The following is a 12,436-nucleotide window of genomic DNA, read 5'->3' on the forward strand; positions in this document are numbered from 1 at the left end:
TCTCAGTTTCCCAACAGCCGCAGTTTTCATTTACTTCATGCTTCAGAAGGCAGCAGCAGGTAATACATTCAGATATACCCTTTTACATACACACACAACCCTTTTTACTTCCAAACCTTTTAGTTGAATAAGAACATCCACACCATGGGGTCTTATTTCACACAGCCAATAACCATAGAATCATATAAATTCTATGATTATTAATAATAATCAGAAGACATTTTATTCTTCTTTATACATATGCATTCACCTTTATTACCTATGAAAGCATTTGTGTGTATGAAGAAACCGCATTTATAAAAATGCCACCACTGCGCCAAATAACCCAACAGGCAGCCCAGCGCTACTTTCAATAGTGCTGTATTTCTTCTTTGTTTATTTGGAAGTGGAGTGGATGAATTCTAAATTCAAGTTAAGATATATAGTACACAGTGATGCAATAATTTATCTCATGTTGTTTCAACATGATGTAAAAACAATGCTAAAGAGTAATTATATTCAGTAGAGTGGTCAAACTCTGGTGACAGTGAATAGACATGATCTATTCCAGCAGCTAATACAAAATTATTTACTCAGTACAGTGACATGAGGGGCTGCTCTCCAGGCATTCTAGAAATCCATAAATCCATGTTAAAAGCAGGCACCTCCTTGCCTATAATTAATGGCATTCCCTTCCTATAATTCCGTGTAAAACACCACAATCAAAACCGAAGCCCACGCTGGAAGTACCTTCAGATAAGACATGTACTTGTCCACTCGGGCAGACTGTGCTCAGCAGATAGCCTGAGCCACTCGAGAACGTGCTGGATGCCAGAAACACGTAAACATATGCAGCATTCAGGAGAGGAAATTTCATTTTATTTTGCAAAGTTCTCTAGGCAGTAACTGCAGTTGAGTGCAGTGGAATGCACAGAGCAGCCTCAGTCACAATGGTACTCAAGGCATCATTCTAGTATGCGAGTAAAAGAAAATAAATAATCTGTTAAGCATGTTCTGTAATTAAGATTAATTACATTATAATTTGTGTTACTTAATTGCATACAAGAATACAAATACTAGCTGAATTCATTAAGACACTGCATTTAAGAAGTTTAGAGAGGGAATTAAGAGGAAATAAATTATGTAATACAGTCATGACAGGTGGTAAATACATATACACACTTGCAAACGCACTAGAGAACAACACAGAGCGTAGTGTTTTTTTCAGAGTTAAGCATGCAAAACATTCACAAAATTCCAGTTTGTAATTATTATAGCCATTGGCATACGTCAAAGATTAAGTCTTATAATTTTGCAGGGCAAAATGCAACACAGGTTATAAAACAAACCAGTTACATCCACAGCAACGAGCTGCTTATGTCTACATCAGGTAAATCTGTAGATGAAATTCATCACATTTAACCATCACCTTGGGTTACTTGGCAGCTATTTTATTTCACGTTTACTGTATACTGTGTCATTAGAATCATGGTTCTATGAATTTCTGACCGTTCATATATCATTATTTACTAGCAACATGATTTCATAAGCCAAGAGCAGCTTCAGAAGAAAAACACTTTTCTCTAGCATTCTACGCTGGTAAGACTTTCCTTGGATTTTATCAGGCAAGAAATGGCTTTCAGACTGCAAGTCTACAGCTGGTGTATTCTAATGGCAAAGTTGATTAAAAACTGTAAGGAAAGCCTACCGAAAGGCAGAACACAGCGTGTGCCTTGTAGTTCATCTTTCACAGCTACTACGTGGTAACTCATTATTCTGCCCCAGTGCAAACCACTGCACGACTCAACCACGCGGAGGCAATCGGCTGCTGGGGCTGTGTCTTTGCAATTTTAACACATTTTCAAATGATTTTAGGATAAATTCATTCTGAAGTTTGCAGCTGTCCAACATATTTAGCACAGTCACTTGGCCTTCTTTCTCTCCAAAAGAGCATTTACCAGGACCAGGAATTTGTCCTTAAAGCTTGGTGTCACGTATGAAAAGAGACCAAGAAAACAAAACCCTGTCTGTCCACAACCCAGAACGTGCCCGCAGGCAGACATGCTGGTCAGGAAGAGCACACAGAAAGCCCAGCGCCTCACTCCACGGGGCACAGCACAGGCTGCAACGTGCACATGTTGAAGTCCTCGGCCAACCATGGTGCTGTGTCTTTCGGTGCTGACAACTTTTCCCTTTGCTACGTCAGTGACGAGTGCATAACGCAACCCCGTCCAAACGTGCAGCTGGAGGAACCACAAGGCATCTTCCTCTCTCCGTAAGCATTCTGTGTTCCCCAAGGAAGGACAATTTACCTCCTCACTTTCAAATGCCCAGGCTGCTTGTCCATGTGGAGCTGCCTCTGAACTTCATGCCTGCACCTCCCCGCCTGCCTCTACCTGTGTGCAGCCCAGGGCACCGGGAGGCCTTCCAGGGGAAGAAGTGACAAACCCTCTCCCTGTTCCGTGCTCCACCCTGCTGCACAACTGGTCCCCGAGGCTTTTTGCACCCAACAAGAACACCCCCAAGCACATCCCGCTCGGTTATTTCATCCTTCACCAAGTCTGCTAACAGTGGCCTCAGCGACAGCAAGCAGCATGTTCTGCCTTTCCTTTCCAAATTCACGAGGTTTGCTTTCTGCTAAGACACCAGCTAGCCAGTGGCTGCACCCAGGAGTTACAGCGGCACACACTGCTTTCAGGCTGACTTTTGGTACTCATTAAATTACTGATGGGAGAGGGAAACAACAGTGCATAGGGGGTTACATCTGCACCAACAAGGAAAATCCAGCTAGCACTAGTCACTGCTGTTTTCCAGGGATCCTGAACAGACAGGACACAGGAAATAACTGTTTGGTGCAGCTGTAATGCCTGTAAATTTCCCACATCCTCTTGCTAAGTTCAAACACTTGCGTACACTTCTGCAGCTCCCCCCAAACAAGAAGTGAACCAGCTACGCCAGGTGATTCCCAGCAAACCTGTTACTGGGCCAGTTAGTTACAACACGCTCCTGACAGCCACATCAGAATGATACTACCTGGAGCAACTTACATCATATTTGAGCAGCATGAAACATTAATATCTCAGCGAGGTACACAAGGCCGTTAAAACAAATGGAAAAGTCAAACTGAAACGTTAGCTGAACACAAAGCTTCCTGAACACTTGTCAGCACAGCCGTACAAGCATTTCCCTAAGCTTACAGGGTATGAGGTTGTTAGTTTCACTTTTACTAGAGAACTGCTTAAAACAAAGTTAAAAACATATTCCCAACTTATGTTTTTAACTCCTCAGTTTTATGAAAATCCTACCGGCTCGAGACTAATCTACCTAAATATTTATGGGCCACATCAACAGAACTCGGTTCAAATTTCACTTAGTTCTAAGGTCTTGCATTTTGAAAGATATTTTTTCCAATTTATCAATACCTAAGCAAACGTTAGGAGTTCTTTTGAATATGACACCTTAAATATTCACAAAACTTTTGACAAGTATGCCCGAAGGAGATACCACAATGACACGGATTCAGCTGTCAAGCTTCCAATGTGTCCTTTAATGAATCAAATGAACACCAGAAAGATTCCCACTTCTCTCAGATTACTTCTGTGGATTTGTGTGTTCCACAGCACTTCACTGCTTATACCCAAGTTCCATTTAAATGGGTTGACTTGATATTCCAGCCACTAGCTTTACTTTTTTCCAAGTAGCCATAAAGTTTAAAGCTCTGGAAATACTGAAGAAACAAAACCCAGCCAATTAATTATATCAAGTAAACCAAAAATCTGTAACAGTATGAATAGGCTGAATTAACTGAGGTAAAGAAAAAGCAAAGTTAGTATGTACACAGGGCAATTCTAGGGTTAGTATTGATAGTAATAAAAAAATTGCTTTTTCTGTGCCTTAGCCTTCTCTCTTCTCTGGAATTCGCTCCTCCTCTCCTTCCCTTTGGTACTGCAGCATCTCAGTGCCAACTGCGGGCGTAGGTGACAAGCTGGAGTCCCACAGGGGATCTGCTAATGCTGTCAGCAAGCAGTACCCATAGCGCGACCCAGCCACACTATCAACAGGACTACCTGGGCTCTACTTAGCAAGCACTGTGTGTCCACGTACAACTACACATGGGCTGCCTCTTTTGTTGCTTGTGCTCAGCATATCAAGATGATCTTCAAAACAGCACATTTAGGGGAAGAAATAAAGCTTCTCCTTACCATATTCTGCACAGAGCTACCAAAGGAACGTTTGTTGGAAATTTCACAAAAAAAATAAAGTTGATTAAACTTTTAATTGCTGCTTTCATGTAGTTTCAAGCTAGATATGCAAGCTAATGAACAATTTGTAAGCATCATTCAAGAGATACAGGAAAGTCCACAGGGAGGCTTGTTTATACATTAAGAAATTAGAGTAATTTCAATAAGAGCTAAATTGGATACCATTGATTTCAAACCAATTTTAAAAAATTTAAATAGATTGGAGCATTTGCATTAAAGAATTTCCTCACAGCTGGGAGACAGAACATCAAACCTCAGTTAGCCTTCAGAAAAAAAAAAAAAAATGTTTACTGATCATTTCTGGCTTCAGAACCAGCTTCTCTCTCACATACTACTACCTGATTGGATTCTTTAGATCATTATTCGTACAACAAGACTTGGAAAAAGCCTATTTTTAAACCTGTGACCAGTTCTTTCAAAATAAAAGTCTTGGAAACACACAAAGTGTCTGCATTTGTATCTTTCCACACTACCATTTAAAACCAGTTTTCTTGTTTGACAACTGTTATTTTGGCTAAAGACCACTGCTTGTTCCATCTTCGGATACAAAGATGAACAGGGAAACAATCACGTGAAGACTGCCTTATGTACTCCAAAAACTTACCTTGTCCCTGGAGTCCTCAGTTTAAAACTTAAGATGATTCAAGACAACTGGAAATAAAACCCAGGCCTGCCACAGCCTAACAGAAAAGTACCAAGTCAGCACAGTTCACGCTGAACTCTTTTCTACATTAGCACTTAGTAGTAAGCCTTCTTGTAGCATAGGCTCAACAGGTGAATATGCTTTTATTGCCTTGCTCTTTTAAGGTACCATCCTTAAGAACCGCAGCGGGGCACCTGGACACATCTAAGAGTCCAAGAAAGTTCAGTCTGTCTATCCAGCCAGACTTTGACACTTGGCACCAGAGTCCTAAAAACCAGTAGGGAAAGTGGAGCTTTTGCAAAGCAAGACAGAGGGTGCTGCTGGCTTTTGGTCTTTCCTACATTATGTGGGGCGTATGGGGAGATAGTCGGGAGTAATGTTAAATATTGCCACGTACCACCCGAGCCTGAGCTGCTCCTCACACACTGAGAGCTAAGGCAGCTGGTGAACCAAGGAGCTAAGCTGGTGGACCTCCAGGGGCAGAAGAGGGCCCAAAGAGTCACTGCTGTGATTAATAGCTGTTTTGCCAGCAGACATCACACAGTTTGCGTTGGTTGTAAGCAACTAAGAGGATCTCTCATCACATTTATTAACAATGAATTATAAAGTATCCTTGCTCTGCTACACTTACTCTGCTTAAAAGCATAAAATAGTCAAAGCAGAACACGTACCTGGCTCCAAAGATGTCTTTTTTTGCTAGGTCAATGCCAGAAACCACCTTTACCCTGAGGATACGAGACTCCTCCTGTTAATTAAAAAAAAAAAAAAAAAAAAACAGGTTTAAAAACAGGTTTAATATTTATTCTGTAATTGGAGATCACCAGTTCACAAGAGGTTAACCTGTGAAGCGAATGAACAGCCTTTAGATAGTATGAGCCTTCTTTAGGTAGGATTTTGGAAAAATAAGTCGCTCAGAAGGAGATGCTCATTTTATCTACCAAAGAATAGCAAACATGAAGAGCATTCAACTACAGTAGAAGTTAAGAGTTAAATAAAAGCACAATAACAGTAAATACTAATAACAACATAATAGTAAAAATGCTATAATAATATAACAATGGGAGAAGATTATTTGCTGAGCAGTGCCATTTCAAACCTTAAACGATCCATACTCCACAGAAATTCATTCTGCTTAGCCTCTAAATCTGTCTCTTCAAACATGAGGGAGTATTTGAAATGAGAGTTTATAAAGTTTTTGTGCAATAATGCTGATAGTCCTACCAATCCTACCTGAAAGATGTCTAGGGTTTAAAAAAGGTACAAGATTAAAATTAAATTCTTAAAATGGAGTTGTTCAAGCCTGTCTCATCACCTCAGTAAAAAAACAGCTTTTAGTGGCAAGCAGCAGTTTCAGAAGATGCATGTTGTCTCTTGCCTTGCTTATATACGCATAAATTGTACGACAGCTGATGTCCTGGTGGGCATCGACCTGACCCTCAGTTTATCCCTTGTTATATTCAGCTCCTGAGGAACGCTGCTATCAACAGCATTTTTTTTTTTCACCCAGTTTGGCCCATTTACTTTTGTTACACAGAGGCCACTAGAATTAAATCTGGAAAAGATCCTATGGAAACAGGTTTTGCAGCCACACGTATCAGCTATCCACCTTTTTCTCCTCTGATAAGCATTCCAGAGCTGCGAGATACCAGATTCAGTTACAGTAATTTGAGACTCCGTTCCCTGGAGCTTGTTCAGAAAACAATACCGTTTTCCCACAGGTTTATCCTGGCATGACCACACTACACCTCCTCTATTTGCTTTAGATAGCTAAAAGGGAGACGTGGGCTCGTTAGCCGTACCTGAGATTTTGGAGATTATTAGGAAGGTCAGAAACACCCCAGGAGCAAATGACAGAAACATCGAGGCTGATCCTGTTCAACCCGTCAGCAGAGAGAGTCCCGTCCTAACACACCCTGCCACGTCGTTCTGCTGCCTTGAAACAGGAATTCAAGGCTTTAAATCTTTTCTGAAAATTTGTTTGCTGGTATCCTTTCTGGAAGGACACAGTCCGGTTTCCAAACTGGGAAAATAGGTTCTTTTGGGCCCAAAAAAGCCCAAAGACTTACCAGATAGGTAAAAAAAACAGGCTGTGAAGAACAAGATGCAGTGGAGTTCTGTTAGTGGTTACTGAAATGAATGCACTTTTTCATAATTTAAGTACTGACATTGATGGATTGTACAGTTACCTTTGAGGCATTACAGAACATACACGATTTTATGATCTTCAAGAGTGGTTTTAATAGACAAAAGGCAATGAACTTGAAAATTAGGATCAGGAAAATTCCTTAAGAGGAAGCAGAATAGAAAAACTGTCAGAAATGCAGACAATTCCAAACTTCCTGAAGAAATGAAGGATAAGAATTTGTAGTATTAAGTGAAGAGGGACCAAAAGAGGGATTTCTAACAATACTCCATGTCACAAATGCTACCCAGATTTCCTCCCGTGAAGTCTAACATCAACTCTGCTGTGGGATCTTATTTCTGCACTAACATCACCTCAGCGTATTAATTGAATCAAACACCGTATGATTAAATAATACTAAGTATGCCCAAAAGCAGCGTAACAACCCCAGCACATGCACGCAGATGCACACACCAGAAATACAACAGAAGACCATTCCATGTCACTTGACTCCCCAAAGCTCAAATTACACAGATGAAAAGTGCCCATATTAAGCTTGCTCAGCCTTCGCTGCGGGTAGCAGTGGGTACCAGCAGCATCTCCCAGCTTCCCAGGTGGACACCTCCAGTTTTTTTTTTTTTGTTTTTTTTTTTTTTTTTCTCTCTGCTGATCTCCACTTCCTCAGCTGGGAACGCTGGGAGGAATAGTAAGACTGAAAGGCAGAAAAAGTAATTATTTCACATTCTTATGTTTGATTCTCGTGTCCCTTTTTCTTTTATTTATCTGCAAGTACGCTGTGTGTAGGTAGAGGAAGGAGTTAAATTTTCACAGCAGTAGAGGGCGTCCATCAAAAGTCAGATAAAGGATTGCTTAGCTAGGCACAACCGGAGACTTGAAACAGCATCAACTAACTACCTGACAGGTTTCCACTCCCCCTTCTCTGAAAGGCTGGGCAAGAAACTGGGTTTTGGTCTGCTTTCTTGCAAACCCAAGGAACAACGAATGCCACAGCAGCCAGGACAAGATTGCTGCACATGGAAAAATTCTGGGACAGAAAGTCCAGGATGCAAACCCCAGATGAAGTGATCCCTCCTCAGCTTTGAGCCTGGGCTAATCTTTAGCTAAGGAGCACTTTGGCTTGTTGATATTACCTGCATGTTTACACACACATTTCTTTCAGTGGAAAGTGCCAACTTAAACGGCTCTCCTTCCAGTTCACTCCATTCCTGCCTAGGTTTTTCTGAACCTAGGTCAACACCTTGCGGCAGTGCAGCCCGCAAAGAGCACGCCAACAAACCCAGCAGCAAGAGCAGAAATCTGAGACTCATGTCTACAGCACCCAATCGTACTCAGTAAACTCAGAACATGCTGACTACCCTTTTAAGTCCTCACGTAGAAGCACAGAGAACACTTGAAGCGAGTTATATGTCGTCTGAACACAACCTCCAGATTAATGTTCAGAAACGAAGACGTTTAACACTCCCTCCAGAACTAGGTAACTACAAACCAAGAGCACTTATCAGCAAAGCCAAGACCTCTTGTAAGTCTTGGGCTCGCTGTTTACGCTCTGCACAGTGTGACTGGTGCCTCTGAAAAGTACAAACCCTGAGTCAGGAACCCAGTGCAGCAAAGTCCAGGGCTACCCAGAAATAGTTATGTATACAAACAGCAGCACCCAGCCTGACGCATCCTGCAGAGGCTGGGCTGACTGTGCTCAGTGTGCAGGAAAACCCCAGATACAAGTACAGAACAGGGGGAGGAAACAAATTTGGAGGGGTAAGGAGAAGCAATATACCTGCTGGGGAGCTACGGTTCTTCTTGGGATCCTATGCACAAGAAAGTAGGTGTGCAGCGAGGATGATGGACATGTGGAGGGCCTTAGAGCTGGGGTGTGGTTTGCAAGCTGGGTACACAAACAGGACCATGGTTAACAAGGTTGATCTGAAAAGAGGTATCTATGCCCAAAAGCTTGCCTACTTCTTCCAACTACAACTGCAATCAGTGTAACGGAATATATTCTAATAAAATGGCCTAATAAAACATACTGACTCCACTTATAAATCTTCACTTGCTGAGAACAATTAACCTTATGAAGAACTTCATGTGAAGTGATATGCCAATGAGCAGAAAGATGACCCTAAACTGTGTAGGCGTCGCTGACAGACAAATTCAGGAGATCACAATTTATTGGCAGTTAACTATCTTGACTGAAAGACCTTCATAGATAATCAATCATCTGACACATTCTCCTAGCGGTTTTCCTCAACATAAACTTCCACCTTCTGGCAACTCTTATGTCCCTCTGAGTCAGCAGAGGAGGCAATCACCACCAAACCCAGGGGTCAGGCTCAAGGACAAACCTTGGGATGCTCCCTCCGTCCCTCCCCACACACCCAAGCAGCTTGCTCACTCAGGACCCTGCCCCGTCGTTCCACCAGCAGCCAAATTTCCCTTCTTGCAGCATCCTCAGGACCAGGAGCCAGGAACCATGGAGGTGGGGTACAGTAAAGGACAGCCGAGAGCAGCAGAGCTGAGACCACCCAACAGGAACCCTGTCCTTACCAGAGGCCTCGAGCGATTTAGAAGCTATTTGCTGCTCAAGTTGCCGTTCCCTGCCACGAACAGGCAGCAGTCCACAAAAGCACTCTAGAAACGGTACATGGTCCACATATCCCCCTTGGGCCACCCTAAAAACCTATCCAAAGAGAGTTAATATCTGGTGTTCCAAGGACACTTCCCATTTTCATAGCTCTGCTCCAAGGCAGCAGGAAGCCACCTCCACTAGCTGCACGCTCACACCGCTTCCAGCAGCATCCGCACTGAAACGTGGACAGGAACGTGGGGATGTTTGAGATCAACAAGGTCCCCTTTCCTCTCCCCACCTCTCCACTGCCACGGATGGGAGCTTTTGACTTGGATCCCTTCCTCTTCATTTCCTATTTAGTAATCACACAGAACTGGTCCTCGGATGATTTAAAAGCTATGATACTGACAGCGATTAATAGCAGCAACTCATCTACCGTACCCGTCTTTAAATCACTTCTGGTAGTCTTGCTAAGTGGGCATTTTAAAAGGCACTCTTCTGATGCTGCTCACAGTTCAAAACATTTATCAAAGAAAGGCTTGTCTGGTGATAAGATTAAAGCATACTCCCCTTCCGTACAACTGCCATGCTGCCCGGGGAAAAAGCATTAGCCACTGACAAACAGCGAGCTAGATGGGATGGACACTTCACTTGGAATTTTTCCTCTGTACACCACTGAATCCAGTTCATTTTCAGAAGAATGTATCCTAAGCTTCTTTTTGAAATTCACCGTTTAGGAGAGGGGTTGAGCTCACTGCAGCAAGGAGTGTTTCTATTGCTGTACCCCGCCCACAGCGTGGCATCCTCCACTGGAACTGCTTTCCTCCTCGCTTGGCTCTTCAGCTACGACAGACCTCACAGCTCCGTGCCAGGCTGTTCACGGTACACTGACCACAATGCATTTTGCCATTCTTTTCCTAGAACTGCAGAGTTTCTCGAATTCCCCATGCCTCAGGACTGGGGTTGTTAGCAGCTAAGCAGCAATATGCTAATGCTTTTGAAGCCTCACTTGCTCTCTAAGCCTATACTCTCTCTACCCTCACCCCTCTAACCTTAGCCTCGTAACCTGCTTCAGCAGGGACGCCATGAGGGGCCTGGTTAGGTATTAACGCGGAGTTCCACCAGTAACCACATTCATACCTATTTCTGCTTTGACCAATGATTAACGGGAAGTTTATGTATTCTCGCCTCCCTGAAAATGTCAGAGGTTACATACTTTTCTTCTTTGCTGAAGGATACTCTTTATACAGGCTGGGTTCTCTCACCTGTAATTCACTTTGCCATTTCAGGGAAGCTGGCTTAGGCGGGACCAAGTCAGCCAATAAACGGCCACTTGTGACGAAAACCAACGCCAGCCACGCAGCAAAAACTAGACTGCACCAACAGCGAAGAGACCCCAGCACGCCTCCCAGAACAGGCAGGAATACAGGTATGCTTACAGAATCATGAGACTGTGTGTACTTATATCTACATATACGATTCATATTGTAAAATTTGAATTAAATGCACTTCCTCCAGGTGCTCTGAAAAGCAAAGCCATTTGTAAGACCTATTAAAACATTCACATAAAACAAAAATAAATCCCTCCAGCTCTTAGCTTAATAAAATATCCCATAGCTGGGAAGTTCAGGGAGAAGCTAGAGGCACCGAGGAAAGAACACAGTAAACACAGCGCCCTGGCCTGCCGGCTCCTCCCCACCCCTTCAGACAATAACCTAGCAGAGGTAATTCAGTCCATAGCAACTACAGCAAGATGGCTATGCTATGAAAACCAACTTGAACAAGTTTTGCAAAATGCATTTGTATGTCCTGAACACACACAGACAGAAATGCACAGCAATCCTGCCTGATGAAAGAAAAACTAGAGTTCAGCTTCCTGTAGGACAGAAAATTCTACAGGATTAGAACACGCATTAAGAGAGCGGCACTGAAATAATAATCGATATGGGCATAAAATTGGAAGCCTGGCCTTTTTCTTTCCTTTTTTTTTTTTTTTTTTTTTTTAAATGAACAGACAAGTGTGAAAGGCAGACGAAGTTTGGACCAATGCAAACTAGTATTTGAACAGATGCCACGCAGACCAGAGAAGTCACGCACTGAAGATTTAACGTGTTCTACCACAATTACCTAGTGAAAGGTACATAAAATCAACTACAAGTCAAATCTCTCAAGCCGGACAAGTTTCCTTCAGAAACACGCCACGAATGCCTGAGGTGCAGCAGGTATTTATTTCCTCAGCAGCACAAGCCTCGGGCAGCCCTTGTCACATCTACTGCAGAGGCCTCAGAATCAGGCAGTCGCATTAGCAGCTGGGGAGTGCAATTCAGACGTCACCCAGACACACTGCCTGAGCAGGGAACGAAAGGCAAACTTACCAGGCACTTCACCGTCTCCTTGGTGCGAGATCTTTATGTGCAGGGAGACGGCGTTCCTAGGAGCACAGCGAGGCCCGGCCAGCTCCGAAGCGCCCTGAGCAGCAGCAATCAGTACACGGAAGTTTCTCCGGTGGAGGCAATAAATTTCCATCACCAAGGCAACAAGGTGAAAGGACAGCAATCTAGTGTTTCACCTGAAGAAAGCTTAAGGTGAAATGCTGTTTGTTTTTTTTCCTCCCTCTGTATACAGACATTTTTGATTTCAAACCAAGATAGGAGTCAGCAAGGTAAATTTCCACTGACTGGAATGAAAGAAACCAGATAATACTGGAAATTTACCTGCGCGCCAGAGAATGTGAATTCAGTTCCATCCACTGAGCACGTCCTCTTTATTTTTATTGCACTTAAAGGGTTGCAAAATATAACAGAATGGAAAAGACAACAAATCTTTAACTTGTTTTTAAACTCTTG

The 12,436-nt window shown here is 42.9% G+C and overlaps 1 protein-coding gene across 4 annotated transcripts in view; it reads right to left on the bottom strand.

Annotated features, from left to right (window-relative positions):
- Positions 1-12,033, bottom strand: part of NEDD4L (NEDD4 like E3 ubiquitin protein ligase) — a 113,228-nt gene extending 101,195 nt beyond the window's left edge. For 3 of the 4 annotated variants that reach the window (XM_035310103.1, XM_035310102.1, XM_035310101.1), the window contains exon 1: positions 5,556-5,629. The gene's annotated coding sequence lies outside the window, so the exon portion shown is untranslated. Of the gene's footprint in view, positions 1-5,555; positions 5,630-11,965 lie in introns of those variants that run through there. The other variant, XM_035310096.1, reaches the window with a different exon arrangement.
- Positions 12,034-12,436: the final 403 nt, after the last annotated feature.

This window comes from Oxyura jamaicensis, chromosome Z, assembly GCF_011077185.1.
Source record: "Oxyura jamaicensis isolate SHBP4307 breed ruddy duck chromosome Z, BPBGC_Ojam_1.0, whole genome shotgun sequence".
Classification (NCBI taxonomy): domain Eukaryota; kingdom Metazoa; phylum Chordata; class Aves; order Anseriformes; family Anatidae; genus Oxyura; species Oxyura jamaicensis.